Raw genomic sequence first — 16,006 nt, 5'->3', positions numbered from 1 at the left:
CAAAAGATAGTCCCTGACCTCAAGAAGTTTATAATCTAATGGGGGTGGGATGGCACAACAGGCAGATAAATATATACAAAGCAAGCTGTATATAGGACAAATAGGAAATAATTAGGGGAGAGAAGGCACAGGAACTAAGAGGGTTTAGGGAGATTCCTGTAGAAGGTAGCATTTTTATTAGGACCTAAAGATCAGTGGTCAGAGCAAAGGAGGAAGAACATTCCAGGATGCTGGACAGCCAGAGAAAATGTCCAGAGCCAAGGGATGGAGTGTCTTGTCCATGGAGCATCCAGGAAGCATGTGTTACTGGATGGAAGAGTATGTGTCTGGGAATGAGCTGTAAGAAGACTGGAAAGGCAGGAGGGGTCTAGTTTATCAAGGGCTTTGAATACCAAACAGAGCACTTTGGATGTGGTCCTGGAGGCAAGAGGTAGCCATGGGAGTTTATTGAGTAGAGGATGCTTACGTGATCATGCTTATACTTTAGGAAAATCACTTTTGAGGCTGAATGGAGGATGGATTAGAGTGGGGAGAGACTGGAGGCAGGCACACCCACCAGGATGGTAATAATCCAGGCATGAGGTGATGAGGGTTGGGGCAGTATCCCAGGAGAGAAGGCAGTGTATTGGAGAGATGTGGCAAAAGTGAACTCGACTGGCCTTGGACGTAGATACTGAGGAGTGAGAGATAGTGAAGAATCCAGAACCACCCCTAGGTTGTGAGCCTGAAGGACTGAGAGGGTGGTGTTGCCCTCTATAGTCATAGGGAAGGTAGGAGGTAGAGAGAGTTTAGGGGGAAAGAGAATGAGTTCTGTTTTGAACAAAGTGAGTTTAAGAGCCTTCTGGGCTTCCTGATTTAAATGTCTGAAAGGAACTTGGAGATGGAAGATCAGAGGTCAGCAGAGAGGTTGGGACAGGATAGAGAAGAAGTGACCTTGATTCAGGAGTCACAATTCCCCTGGAAGTCTTTCTGATTACCTGGGAGAGCATCAGAGAAGTAAAAGTTACTGTGAGAGTGTTCAGGGTTTGTTAGTGTGTGCTCATGGCTATGTTGTAAGCAATTCTTTTGCAGTAGAGGAAATAAACATCTGTCCTTTAACAGGTACCTATTATTTTAGACCTTCAGTAACTGTCCTAGCAGGGAACCTTTTATGCCCTTTCCAGGACACACTAGACATGAGACTAGCATGGGGAGCAGCCATGATCTGAATACCGCATCAAAGTCAGGAAATCTACAGAGATTATCACAATTAATAGTGTCCAAGATTTAGAATCAGGAACTTCTAGATCGGAGAAACATCAGGCCTGAAGACAAGGCAGGAAGACATGATTTGAGGTCCTGATGTACATGTGTTTCTGGGTGATATCTTAGTCTGTTTTTTTCTTATTATTTAAATTTTTAGTCACTGAACAGTTTAGTCATGTTTTAGGAAAACATTAATTTTTTCTTCCTTTGTGTGTTAACATTGTACAAACTTCCTGGCTTCTAAATTCTCTTATCATTAGCAATTATACAGTTGGGCAATCTCCTAGGCCACCCTTTTTCTTCTACTTTTAGTTGGCAGGAAATTAAATGAGTCAAGGGAGCAGCAGTGGAGGTAGAACCAGTGACTTATGCAAACATCTACTCTAACTCTTCCATTGATTGTGAAAAATTCTCAACTTATCCCGAGCATTTCACAATATTGAGTTGGAAATGACATTAAAAATATTTTCACTTCTTTTAAAATTTTACTGGAAATCACCAAAGTCAGTCTTTAGTCTAGGAATCATGGGATTTCAAACTAGAAGAGATCTTATTCAACTACCTTATTTTACAGATGAGAAAGCTAAGGCCCAGGGAGGTTATGCATGATGGTCTAAATTCTCTTTGATTCACAAACCTTAGAAAGGAAGACCTGAGAACATACTGCAAATTCATCTCTAGAGAGCCACAAACATGCTGTCTAATCAGGCATAAAAATGCTTCAATGTATATCACAAAGAAAATAATTATTTCAAACCTCTTTTTATCGATTTCTCCCTTTATTTCTTCTAGGATTGAACACTACAGATTTGAGTGAGCACACGTCTCCACTTTCATCTGATTTCAGATGCAATTAAAATGGCATTAAGAAAAACTTGCACCTTGCATTAAATTATTCCCAATGAACCTTAACTGAAAACAATACAATTGTTATCAAATTAAATCTTGAACCTGCCTGACTTCTGTTAAATTAGATTTCACAGTATGAAGCTTGGCTGAGTTCCTATTTGGCTACAAAGGATACCAGATCTGGAAATAGCAAAGGTTCTTGGAGGCTATCTAATCTAATTCCTTCATTTTGTAGACCAGGAGCTAAGACCCAGAGAGAGTAAGTTATTTTCTCAAAGTCACACAGGATAGTGTCAGAGGTGTGATTTAAACCCAGATCTTGTGACTAGAGCTAGTGCCTTCTATATCCATTTTCCCATAATTTCATCGATATGGGCACTCCATCCACCATTATAGATTGTAGCCCATCCTCACCTTCTTTCATATGGACCCCAACACAATTCATTTATGCTACAAATTTTATCCATTCGCTTTCCATATGCTCCCTAATGGGAAACAAAAAAAATGAGCATAAATTATACCAGGGTGAAATTGTCACAAAATTATAAAAAGGACAGCACACTACATTGTACTGTGTATTTGTAGGCAAACATTTGTTTCATTCTCAGAATTGAGCAGTTTAAAGAGGGAGCAAGAGTTTATTAAAACCACTTAATCTTTTATGTACTTTTAAGGAAATGCTCCTAGTAACACTCAAGAAGGAACACGCCTGATGGTACAGGTAGTGCTGATTGGGCAGGTCATGAGAACCATGCTAGGAGAAAGATCATTTAAAGATTAGAGCGATATAGGATATTTACATTTAAGAGGAAAAGCTTGACTCAATTCTATAAACTGCTGTCTTGGCAAGTACAGTTGGAAATAATTCTTGCCAAGTTGAGGTATGTCCAAGGCTGAGTTCTGCTGAAAATGGGTAAGACCCAATGAAACAAGTCCTACGCGTCACTACCACCACCAGTGACTTGTGTCATGGAAACTTAATATACTTACCTAGATTTAGCTAGAAAAAAGATTAGAATTCCATCAGATTTTTAGCTAAAAACAAAAGAATCCCATGAGAAATTACATTTTTTGCTAGAAAAAAAGCACATACATATATGTATATATGTGTGTATATACGTATATATGTATGTGTATGGATAGAGGAAGGGGGATGGGAGGGTGGAGGGAAGGAGAGATGCTTGATGATTGATTAAATGATGCCCTACTGTTATAAAGAGCAGCTAGGTGGTACAGTAGATAAAGAATTGGGCCTAGAGTCAGGAAGGCTCATCTTCATGAGTTCAAATCCAGCCTTAGACATTCACTAGCTCTACATTCCTGGGCAAGTCCCTTACCCTGTTTATCTCAATCTCCTCATCTATAAAATGAGTTAGAGAAGGAAATGGCAAAGTATTCCAATATCTTTTACAAGGAAACCCAAAATGGGGTCACAAAGAGTCAGATACAAGTGAACAACTATTCTAAACCACTGATCGGCACTCTGGGAGATCTAAAGATGAATATTGCTTTTAATTTTGCTCTGTATGTACTGAATAACTTCATTGTATCCTTTAATGTTTATTTTTAGCTCTCACTGCCTGCTATAGTTGTGGTTTTAGGGCCACAAAATAATTTATCCCCCTTATGATCTAAGCATTCAGTCCAGCTTTGTGAACTGTTTGCTATGTAACCCACAAAGGGGTGGCTTATAGCCCAAGTCTATCCAATTTAATAAATATGTGGCTCTATTTGACCAACCAATAGTGCCAGGCACTTCTTAGAAACATCTGTAGGTTCCCAACCCCCATCCATTTTGCCCTTTTGAAGTTAAATAGACTCTTCTTTCCTGAACATATGTAATTAGCAATAAACACATAAGCCCTGTCTTCATGTATGGAAATTGGCTGTATGGCAAAAGCCTACATATTTTTTCCATCTTTACTCTACTAGTTCAGTTATAGAGAATCATAGATTTCAGAGTTGGAAGCCATCTTGTCCAACTCATATCTGAAAGGAATATTTACTATAATGAATCTGAAAATCGGTCTCCTATGATGGCCGTCAGTGAAGAAGAAACAGCACTATGCTGCTAAGTATTTTCCCTTATCCAACTCTCTGGGGGAAGAAGAAAGTATTCAGACATACTTTTAAGTTAAATATGCATTACTAACATTTTTCTATCACTTTCCTAAGTCTAGACAATCAATGAAGCAATACATCAAGCCCAGATTTTCCAGTTTTCTAGGTGTGAATGCTTACACAGAAAATGAAAAAAATCAGGTAATGATGCTGACCCAGCACACCCCTGCAAGGAATCACCCACTGCTCTGTGTAGCACATTCAACCTTGGAACATTTCTTATGGTTAGATAGTTTTCCTTGACGTGGATTCTAAATTTCCACTCATTGCTCCTGATTCTGCCTTCTAGAGGTGAAACAGACCAAATCTCTTCCCTCATAGCTAGCCTTTCAAATACCTGAAGACAACTATCAGGTCCTCCTGAGTCCTCTCTTCTCCAGAATAAACATACCCAATTCCTTCAGTTAATCCTCATATGACCAGCTATCACCATCCCTCCTTTGCATATTCACCAGCTTTTTAGCGATCTTCATAAACTGTGGAGCCTAGGGTTGAACACAGTGCTCTTGATGTGGTATGACTATGGCAGAGTAAAGCAAGGGAACTATCATCTCTTTGTTCTTGGAAGCTATGTTTTCCTTAATGCAACCCAAGATCCCATTTGCTTTTGGGGCTACCACATCACATAGCTGGCTCATATTGAGTTTGTGGTCTACTAAACCCCCCAGATCTTTTTCAGGCAAACTACAATTTAACCATGTTTCCTCTATCATATTTTTGAAAAGTTGATTTTTTGAACCTAATTGTAAGACTATCAATGTAGACTTATTATTCAGTAGACTTTTCAGTAGACTTATCAATGTCTACTGAATTGCTTCCCGTTAGATGCAGCCCAATGCCCCAGCCCATTGAAATCCTCTGGGAGCCTGCCTCTGGCATCCAGTGTGCTAGCTCTTCTCTCAGCTTTGGGTCACCTCTTCATTTGATGAGCATACTATTGATATCTTTATCCAATTCATCAATAAAAATGTTAAAAACCACAGAGCCAAGCACACATCCCTGGGTTGACAATGAATCATTAATGACTCCCCTTCAGGTTCATTCATTTAGTCAGTTCCTAATCCGTCTAACTATATTATTATTTAGTCCACTTCTTTTCTTCTTAGTCATAAGTGTAGTACATTTATCAAAGATTATATTCTATCTTCAACAGTCCCCTGAATTGCTAGTGTAATAACACTGTCAGAAAAAAAGAAATGAGTTTAATCCAGCATGAAGTTATCTTGATGAGACCATGCTGGCTTTTAATAATCATCACTTCCCTTCCTAAATGTTCATTAGTCATTTTCCCGGGCGTCAAAGTGAAGTTGTCTGGCCTAAAGTTTGCAAAATCGGTTCTCTTCATTTTCTGCAAGTCAGTATATCATTTTCCCTTTTCCAATCTTGTGGTGCCTCTTTCAGGTTCCACAAGCTTTCACATCTCACCAATAATTTCTTGGTGATTATGTCGGCCAGCTCTTTTAGTGCCTAAAGATGTGCTTTATCTACACCAGAAGACTTGAATACATCAAAGGAAGCTAGGTGTTCTCTTAGTATCTCTTTACTTGTCTTGGGCATCAACTCCCTGTTAGCTACTTTTGTTCTTCCATTTCCAATGCATTGGTGGAAAGGAGAAGGAAAATAGCAATTGAAGAGCTTTGGATTCTTTGTTACTGTTGAAATGGAGATCTGTGAATATGTTGAGTTAATGAGCTCATTCAACTGATCCAACTTGGCCATGCAGAAGAGCTAGGCATCTGCTTCCAAGAGTCATGATGACATGGAAGAGACTGGAGAGAAATGATGGAGACCATGGGGACATTCTGTCACCAGTTCTACTCTGCTAACCAGGTGATCAGAGGGAACTGTTTTTCATTGTCTATGAACTGAGGATGTCTTCCAAAAGGCTGATTCTGTTTCAGCCTAGTCTCTTTATACCTCATTCTCCTCAGATTTGCTTTTGGATGTCGTTAGACTGCTTCCCCACATCTGGTGAGAGACACATATGGGAAAGGCCATGGGGCCTTTTCTTTTTCAGGCTATGGGGTCTTGTCAAAGAGCCTTGGTCTTTGGACTCTGCATTTGTCATTTTTGTTTATGTGAGAGGATTTAGGTGAGAGACTTTGGGCCTTCTTCCTCTCACATCGTGTGGCCCTATCAAAAGGTCTTGTTCTTTGGCCTCTGCATTTGTTATTTTCCATTTTAGGAGGAAGGATTGGACTTCTCTGATATTATGAGATTTGAAAAGTCAGGAGGTACTCTGTTGTCCCTGCTTTGCAACTGCTGAAGTATGAGTCTCCCCAGAAGCACAGAGTGACTTTTAAGACTTAGTCTCATGGTAGCTGAGACAAGGACTCAGCTAGTATTCTTGTCTCAACCAGACGTGCATTCAGTGGGACCAGTGTTATGTTGGAAGTTAGCTAAAACTATGTCCCCACAGTACTAGGAGAGAAAAGTTTGTTCTGGTATTGCTATATATTCAAAGTAAATAATCCCTTCTTAAAAGTTAATTTATATTAGATGGCTAAATAGAATTAGGGCAAGTCACTGGCTTTAACTGTGAGGGAAACACACCTGACGGGTATTTGAACCAATGGAGACATCCTAACTCTTGGGCTACCCCAGCGTCCTGAGGGGGAGACATAGCCAATGTTTCTCCAGGAGAGTGAGCTAGAGCTATATTATTGTCACCCTAATCAGTTTATTATCCTTTCTTTAATCCTCTTTTTTTTCTCCCAATAGAGACAACAAAACAAAGCAAAGCAGAACAAATCCCTGTCCATTATCTTTCACTTTCCTCTTCAACCTCAGCTCATTTTGAACTTTAGTTCTATAGACTCTGTTTATATAGATCTGTGGGCATCTAAATGGCACAGTGGATAGGGCCTGAAGTCAGGAAGACCTGAGTTCAGATCCACCTTCTGACACTTGTGTGACTTTGGGCAAGTCCCTTAAACCCGATTCTTTGGTTTCCTCATCTATAAAAATGAGCTAGAGAAGGAAATAGCAAACCACTCCAATATCTCTGCCAAGAAAACCCCAAATGAGGTCACAAAATGTTGGTCATGACTGAAATGACTAAATAACAATATGCAGATCTGGGCCCTGCTATTTATTATTTGTTCTTTTGGGTACTGAAAATACCTTTATTCTTATTTTTAAAAAAAAATGTAGTTGTAATCATATAACTCCTGTATCTATCTTGACAGTTGTACTCCCAGAAAGTAGATCCATTCTATAGCTTTTGTGAATAGAATTTCTTTCCTCTCTCCGGTGGGATTTCTCGGTAATATATAGAAAGGCTGATGATTTTTGTTGTTTTATTTTATATCCTATTTTGCTCAAGCTATTACTTGTTTCAAACTGAGGTCCTCAACTATTATAGTTTTACTATTTCTCCCTGTAATTAAATTAACTTTTCATTTTTGTACTTGGATGTGATGCATCAAGTACAATGTATAGTATTGATATAATTTCACGATCATTACTGCCTTTCAGCATAATGTAATTTTCCTATCAACTTTTAATTATATCTATTTTAATTGTTATCTTGTCTGAGATCATGGTTTCTACTTCTGATTTTTTGAACTTGTTTGAATTATAATAAATTCTGCCCTAGTCCCTCATCTTAATTCTGTTCAAGTCTTTCTGTTTCAATGGTATTTCTTTTGAACAACTTATTGTTGAATTCTGTTTTCTAATCCCTTGTGTTTCCTTCTTCTGTTTTATGGGTCAGTGCATTTCATTAATAATCACTTTTATGATTGTTAATTATGTGTTTTTCCCCATAGTAAGTTCTTATTCTTTTTTCCTCTTGGCTCCCTTTACAGAGGAGAAAGGGGTCAAGAAAGAGAAGGAAGCCACTATTAGTCTTTAATGTGTATTCTGTTCTTATGCCTTTGACCCTCCATTCTTCACCACGATCAGGCCTAGATTTCTGGTTCTTATACCTTCTTCCTCTCTTTGTTGTTGTTCAGCCATTTCTGTTGTGTCTGACTCTTTGTGAACCTATTTGGAGTTTTCTTGGCAAAGATACTGTAGTAGTTTGCCATTTCCTTCTCCAGACCTTTTCTCTTGTCAACCTCCAAAAAATGAACTTTGTTTTGGTTTTGAATACTTCCTCCCCATTTGTGCTTTGCTTCTTATATAAACCTCTCCTCTTTGCCTAAAATTCTGTTTAGTTTAGTGCATTTCTATAACAAAATTTCTAAAGCTCTGTGTGTGTGTGTGTATGTGTGTTTGAATTCTCCTTAATTCTATTAAGTGAAGTCATTAAATGCTTTCTAAATCCCTTCCTCCATGTCTGAATCTTTTCCCTGAGGACCCCATTTATGTGAATTAGTAAGTACTCCATTCCCCTTCCCCATTCCTTCCCTAGAGTGATTTTTTCCTCGTACCTTTTCTTTCTTCTCTTAGAACCAATAGAACAAAATCACACCTAGGCCTTATGTTGTCATATTGAGCAGGAGTTCTCTGACCCTTGAGGACCTGAGGATTCTGAAGAGAGACTTGTCTCTTCTCATCATTTGGGAATGTAAGCAGTTCATCATCATTTAACTTTTCCACCTGCTCAAACATATTGATATTTCTAGATTTCTCTTGACTCCTCCATTTACATTTCAAAATTTCTACTCAGGATTTGTCTTTTCATTAGAAAACTTTAGTCTTCTGTTTTGTTAAAGATCCATCTATTCCATCTATACACTAAATTTTGTAACATGCTTTTGGTTGATTATCTTCATCTTTTGACTTTTAAAATGTCATCTTTCAAGGCTTTCTATCCATTGTTATTTAGTTCTTTAACTCATGTCTTTCTCTTAGCGATTCTGTCAGGGTTTTCTTGGCAAAGGCACTAGAGTGGTGTGCCATGTCCTTCTTCTAGATCATTGTACAGATGAGGAAACTCAAGCAAACAGGGTGAAGTGACCTGCCCAGGGTCACTGAAGGCCCAGCGCTCTATCCACTGCACCACCTAGCTGGCCCCCTCTATCTATTGTAGTGGCTACTAAGTTTTGTCTGATATATATTATGGTTCCTTGGTACTTCATATGTAGTACTTTTTTTTGGCTTGCTTGTAATATTTTATTTATTGATTTGAAAACTCTGGATTTTGGCTCTTATATCCATGTTTTTAGTTTGGGATTTCTTTCAGGAGAGGACCAATATAATCTATCTCTCAAATTCTAGGAGATCTGGGCAATTTTATTTTTTTTTCTTTATTATTTATTTATTTAATATTTTTGGTTTTCAGCATTGATATTCACAAGAGTTTGAATTACAAATTTTCTCCCCATTTCTACCCTCCCCCCCACTCCAAGATGGCATATATTCTGATTGCCCTGTTCCCCAGTTAGCCCTCCCTTCTGTCACCCCACTCCCCCCATCCCTTTTTCCCTTACTTTCTTGTAGGGCAAGATAGCTTTCTATGCCCCATTGCCTGTATAACTTATTTCCTAGTTGTACGCAAAAACCTTTTTTTGAACATCTGCTTTTAAAACTTTGAGTTCCAAATTCTCTCCCCTCTTCCCTCCCCACCCACCCTCCCTAAGAAAGCAAGCAACTCAACATATGCCACATGTGTATCATTATGCAAAACCCTTCCACAATACTCATGTTGTGAAAAACTAACTATATTTTGCTCCTTCCTATCCTATCCCCCTTTATTCAATTTTCTCCCTTGACCCTGTCCCTTTTCAAAAGTGTTTGCTTTTGATTACCTCCTTCCCCTATCTGCCCTCCCTTCTATCATCCCCCCTTTTTTATCTTCTTCCTCCTTCTTTCCTGTGGGGTAAGATACCCAATTGAGTGTGTATGTTATTCCCTCCTCAGGTCAAATCCAAGAGAGCAAGATTCACTCATTCCCTCTCACCTGACCCCTCTTCCCTTCCAACGAACTGCTTTTTCTTGCCACTTTTATGTGAGATAATTTACCCCATTCTATCTCTCCCTTTCTCCCTCTCTCAATATATTCCTCTCTCATCCCTTAATTTTATTTTATTATTTTATTTTTTTAGATATCATCCCTTCATATTCAACTCACCCAGTGCCCTCTGTCTATACATACATACATACATATATATACATACATATCTATATATATGTATATACATGTGTGTATGTATGTATGTATGTATGTATATTCCCTTCAGCTGCCCCAATACTGAGGTCTCATGAATTATACACATCATATTTCCATGAAGAAATGTAAACAAAACAGTTCAACTTTAGTAAGTCCCTTATGATTTCCCTTTCTTGTTTACCTTTTCATGCTTCTATTGATTCTTGTGTTTGAAAGTCAAATTTTCTATTCAGCTCTGGCCTTTTCACTGAGAAAGCGTGAAAGTCCTCTATTTTATTGAAAATCCATATTTTACCTTGGAGCATGATACTCAGTTTTGCTGGGTAGGCGATTCTTGGTTTTAAATCCTAGCTCCACTGACCTCCAGAATATCATATTTCAAGCCCTTCGATCCATCCCTTAATGCAGAAGCTGCTAGATCTTGTATTATCCTGATTGTGTTTCCACAATACTCAAATTATTTCATTCGGGCTGCTTTCCATGTTTTCTCCTTGATTTGGGAACTCTGGAATTTGGTGGCAACATTTCTAGGAGTTTTCTTTTTGGGATTTTTTTCAGGAGGTGATTGGTGGATTCTTTCAATTTCTATTTTACCCTCTGGCTCTAGAATATCAGGGCAGTTTTCCTTGATAATTTCTTGAAAGATGATATCTAGACTCTTTTTTGTTCATGGCTTTCAAGTAGTCCAATAAATTTTAAATTTTCTCTCCTGGATCTATTTGCCAAGTCAGTGGTTTTTCCAATGAGATATTTCACATTGTCTTCCATTTTTTCATTCCTTTGGTTCTGTTTTATAATATCTTGATTTCTCATAAAGTCACTAGCTTCCACTTGCTCCAATCTCATTTTTAAGGTAGTATTTTCTTCAGTGTTCTTTTGGACCTCCTTTACCATTTGGCTAATTCTGCCTTTCAAGGCATTCTTCTCCTCATTGGCTTTTTGGAACTCTTTTGCCATTTGAGTTAGTCTGTTTTTTAAGGTGGTATTTTCTTCAGTATTTTTTTGGGTCTCCTTTAGCAAGTCATTGACTTGTTTTTCATGGTTTTCTCGCATTCCTCTCATTTCTCTTCCCAATTTTTCCTCTACTTCTCTAACTTGCTTTTCCAAACTCTTTTTGAGCCTTTCCATGGCCTAAGACCAGTTCATGTTTTTTCTTGGAGGCTTTTGATGTAGGCTCTTTGACTTTGTTGACTTCTTCTGGCTGTATGTTTTGGTCTTCTTTGTCACCAAAGAAAGGTTCCAAAGTCTGAGTCTGAATCTGAGTCATTTTTCGCTGCCTGGCCATGTTCCCAGCCAACTACTTGACCCTTGAGTTTTTCAGTGGGGTATGACTGCTTGTAGAGTAGAGAGTACTTTGTTCTGAGCTTGAGGGGATGTGCTGTTCATGGTGCTAGAGAAGGTCTGTTCTACATGGCTCCCAGTCTGGTTGGTCTGGGTGAAACACATGCTGGGATCTGCTCCGCTCTGCTCCCAGCTCCGTGTGATAGACCTTACCCAGCAACCATCCAGGCTGTCCTGGGCTGGAGCCCTGCTTTCCTCTGCTATTTCATGGGTTCTGCAGTTCTAGAATTTGTTCACAGCCATTTTTATAGGTGTTTGGAGAGTCCTGGGGGAGAGCTTTCCAGCCACCATCTTGGCTCCACCTGGCAATTTCATTTTTTGATCTTTTACAATATGGCATCCAGATTTTTTGTTTAAATCATGGTGTTCAGGGGCTCTGCAGATTCTTAAATTATGTCTTCTCAAACTATTTCTTTCTTTCTTTTTTTGTTTTTAGAGTTCAACATTCATTTAAAAAAAGTTTTAGTTGTAAATTCCTTCTCCCTCCAGCCCTTTCACCACCCATTGAGAAAACAAGCAATATGATATCCATTTTGCATATGAAGTCATGTGAAACATATTTTGATATTAGCTATGTTGACCAAAAAGTAAGAATAATAAAGAAAGTGAAAAAATACATATGTTTCAGTCTGTACTTAGAATTCATCAATTCTGTCTCTGGGGGTATATAGCATTTTTCATCATAAATCCTCTGAAATTAGAATTTGCATCATTGTATTGGTTAGAATAACTAAGTCCTTCATAGTTGACTATGATTACAATATTGCTGTTACTGTGTACAATGTTTTCCTAGTTCTTCTCATTTCACTTTGCACCAATTTATATATCTTCCCAGGTTTTTCTGAAACCATGCCCTTCATCATTTCTTATAGTACAAGAGTGTTCCATCACAATCATATACCACAACTTGTTCAGCTATTCTCAATCTGTTTTTGAAGTCATTTGTAGAAAGATGCTTCACATTGTCTTCAATTTAAAAAAAAAATCTTTTGATTTTGCTGTAATATTTCTTGCTGTCTCATGGCTTCACATCACCATCTTAATCAGGAATATTTTTTTGGGTATCTTCAAAATTTCATTCTTGAGGTTTCCTCATTCTTCTTGGGTTAACTTCCCTCATAAAATTTTATTCTATGGGATTATACTTATTTTTCTTCTGAGCCCTTTGAAACTTATTTTCCTAAAATCTAGAGTGCATATCAGACCATTCCCAACATTCCTCTAGGAGAGAGTGGTTACTTCTTCCCAAGATCCCAATCTTTTCTGCAAAGCCATTCTTTTAGTGATATTCAGGTCCAGCATAGGATTTCCCCTTGTTGATGTCTCCACCTTTTGAAAGATGAAATTATCATTAGGACTAATCAAGAAGTTATGAATTTCTCTGCTTTTGGCAGAGAGAGTACCCCAGCAGATAATGTGGAAAATTGAAGTAACTCATCATTGTGATATTACGTTTCTTTGCCAGGCTTGTAATCTGTTTCCAAAACTCCTCATCTATCTTCTTTTTCTGTCTAGGTAATCAGCAATATATTCCCATGACATCACTTCTGTTTTGACAGTTACCCAGACACTCCATTGATTCCCATTGATCTTTACTCAAATACTTTCCAAAATGCATCCACTTTCTGGTTCTTGGATCTCGCTGTACATTTTAGTATACAATGCTACCCCATCCCAATTTTCCCATCATCCTTTTTTTTAATAAAATAGTTTGAGTGATATTACTGTCATGAGTTTCTTCCCACCAAGCCTCAGTGATCTCTAATGCATACTAGCATTAAAGCTTCTAGTTCCTGTTACTTGTAATCTAAACAGTGTTCGAGATTATACATAAACTTTCAAGGCCATGAGTATAAAATCTACATAAAGTAAAACCCAAGTAAAGTAAATACTTCCTTCCTTCTTGGATTTTTTCCTGCTATGAATTTCTGGAAACTCAACTGCTGTTCTTTTTTCACTGTCGCTGCTCTCTATGGTATCTAGAGGTTTTTCCTCCCACCCTCACCCTTTTTTATTTTAAAAATCTCTTTGATCAGACTTACAAGACACTCGATACATACATTCTTATTAAACTTTGTCAGGTGTATATTATTCTAGAACAGGAATCTGTTTTTCCAATATTTTAATCCATTGTCCCAGAGTACAAATGCAATTGTTAACTTTCAATATCCATTTTTCATTTTCTTTTACATCCTTTGTCTTTGATGGATAACATTGAGAGAAATGCCACTGATTCCTTGATCGAATTCATTTTGTTGCCCAGTTCTTTATAATCTTTGACAATGCTCTTGAGGTCCCTTCTAACAGTTTCATTGGGTCCACTTGAATCGACTAAAATGGAAACCAGTTAAAAGATGCAATTTTTGGATTAGCATCAGTCACAAAAACCTTTTTTGTGAATTCATTATGGATGAGTTCACACTTAAAACAGGAGAATCTAGGTGGCACAGTGAATAACAGCACTGACCTTGGAGTCAGGAAGACAGGTGTCCAAACTTGGCCTTAGATATTTAATAGCTATATGACCCTGGGCATTTAACCTGTATATGTCTCATCTGGAAAATGAGCAGGTAGCAGCCACCTCCCAGGATTGTTGAGAGAATGAAATGAAAGAATATTTTTAAAGCACTTAGCATAATGCCTGGCACATAGTAAGTACTTAATAGATGTTTGTTCATCCCCTCCCCTTTTAAAATTAAAAAAGTATACATTTCAGAGATTAATAGATTAATGTTACAAATCTTGATTTTTTTCCTTGACTGAAGCTGTGAATTATGGCATAGTAGAAAACAAACAAAAAAATGGAGTCACAGGAACTGAGTTCAAATCCCAGTATCATTATGTGTTAGCTATGTGACCTTGGGTAAGTGACTTACTTTCTCTGGGTCTCTGAATCCTTATTTTAAAATGATGGAGCGAATGAGATGATCTCAAAAACTTCTTCAAGTTCTAAATGTCTAAATTTCCACTATTTTATTTATTTTTGTTTAAAAAATGGAAAATCTAATAGTCTATAGTTTGCCATTTTTCATCTCTTGGTTTTTTCATCTAGAACATGAGGGGATTGGATTAAAGGGTCTTTGAGTCCCTTCTAGCCCTCATCCTCTCCAATTATCTGTGTCACTATTGACATTTCCCCAATGGCCATTTGGTATTTTGCTTTAATGAGTTATCCTAACCCAAGATCCAAATCTTCCTCCCAAAGATTTCCAAGGTTCTTTTGGTATCTTTCTCTACGTGCCAGTTATGTTAAATACAGTTTTATCTGAGCCGATTGAGTGCTTCTGCAACAGAATCAGTCTGGCAGACTCAAAAAAAAAGTCTCTGACAGTTAGAGAGCCTAGCTTTGGGTCTCTTCATGATTATATAACTTGGCAGTCAGGAGATCTGGGGAAAGTTGACTGCTCTGCATTTCAGTTTCCTCACCAGTAAAATGGAGCTGATGACATATCTCCCATTTATTTGTTAGATTCCATGAGGGAATCCATAACACAATGTGGCAAAGTATATAGAGCATTAAACTAAGGGGCAAGAAGGCCTGATTTGGGGTCATGCCTCAGTTACTTACTAGCTGTGTCTTTCTGAGCAAATCACTTCTCCTGCCTTAGCTTTCTTTTCTATAAAATGGGGATTAGTAGCATCTACTTCATATGGTTGCTGTGAGAGTCAGATGAGATTACATATATATATATATATATATATATATATATATATATATATATATATATATATATATATATATATATATATACACATATGCATTTACATACATACACATATTCATATATCTATCACCTTGCAACCATTAAAGTGCTTTATGGATGTTAGCGATTATTATTGGTGTTGCTATTGCTATTACTGTCATCTTGAAGGAAACAATACATGTGGAAGTGTTCTGTAAATTGAGAAATGTTGTGCAAACAGTGCAAGATGCTATTGGAGTGGCCTACATTCTCTTCACGTTAGTACTTATCAGAACATCCATTTAATGTTTTAGAATAAAATATGGGCCATTGTGGGAGAGCTGAATTTGTCTCCTTCTGAATCACGGCAAGATGTGAACCCCTTCAGTCCTCAGCTGTGGCTGAGGCTTCTTAGGAAATAAGCATGGCTATAAAGATGGAAGAAAGTTCAGTCTGTCATCCAGCCCAATCCTCTCCATTTACCAATGAGAAAGTGAAAGAAGGCAATTTGTTTAAGGTCACACAGGGACGAAGTGATCAGGATACACGCCCAGTTCCTTTCATTCCAAAATCCAGCATTCTTTCTGGTACAATAAGGCTTTTTGCTGTTTGGGTTAAACTGCTTGATATAATCAAAAGAGTTATTTTTACTTGATTGATTTACTAATTTAATTACTATGTTTTATTTTCCATGTTTCTAAAAATAGAT

The sequence above is a fragment of the Trichosurus vulpecula genome, chromosome 6, assembly GCF_011100635.1.
Source record: "Trichosurus vulpecula isolate mTriVul1 chromosome 6, mTriVul1.pri, whole genome shotgun sequence".
NCBI lineage: Eukaryota > Metazoa > Chordata > Mammalia > Diprotodontia > Phalangeridae > Trichosurus > Trichosurus vulpecula.
The sequence above is the reverse complement of the archived record's forward strand: the minus strand, read 5'-3'. Positions refer to the sequence as shown.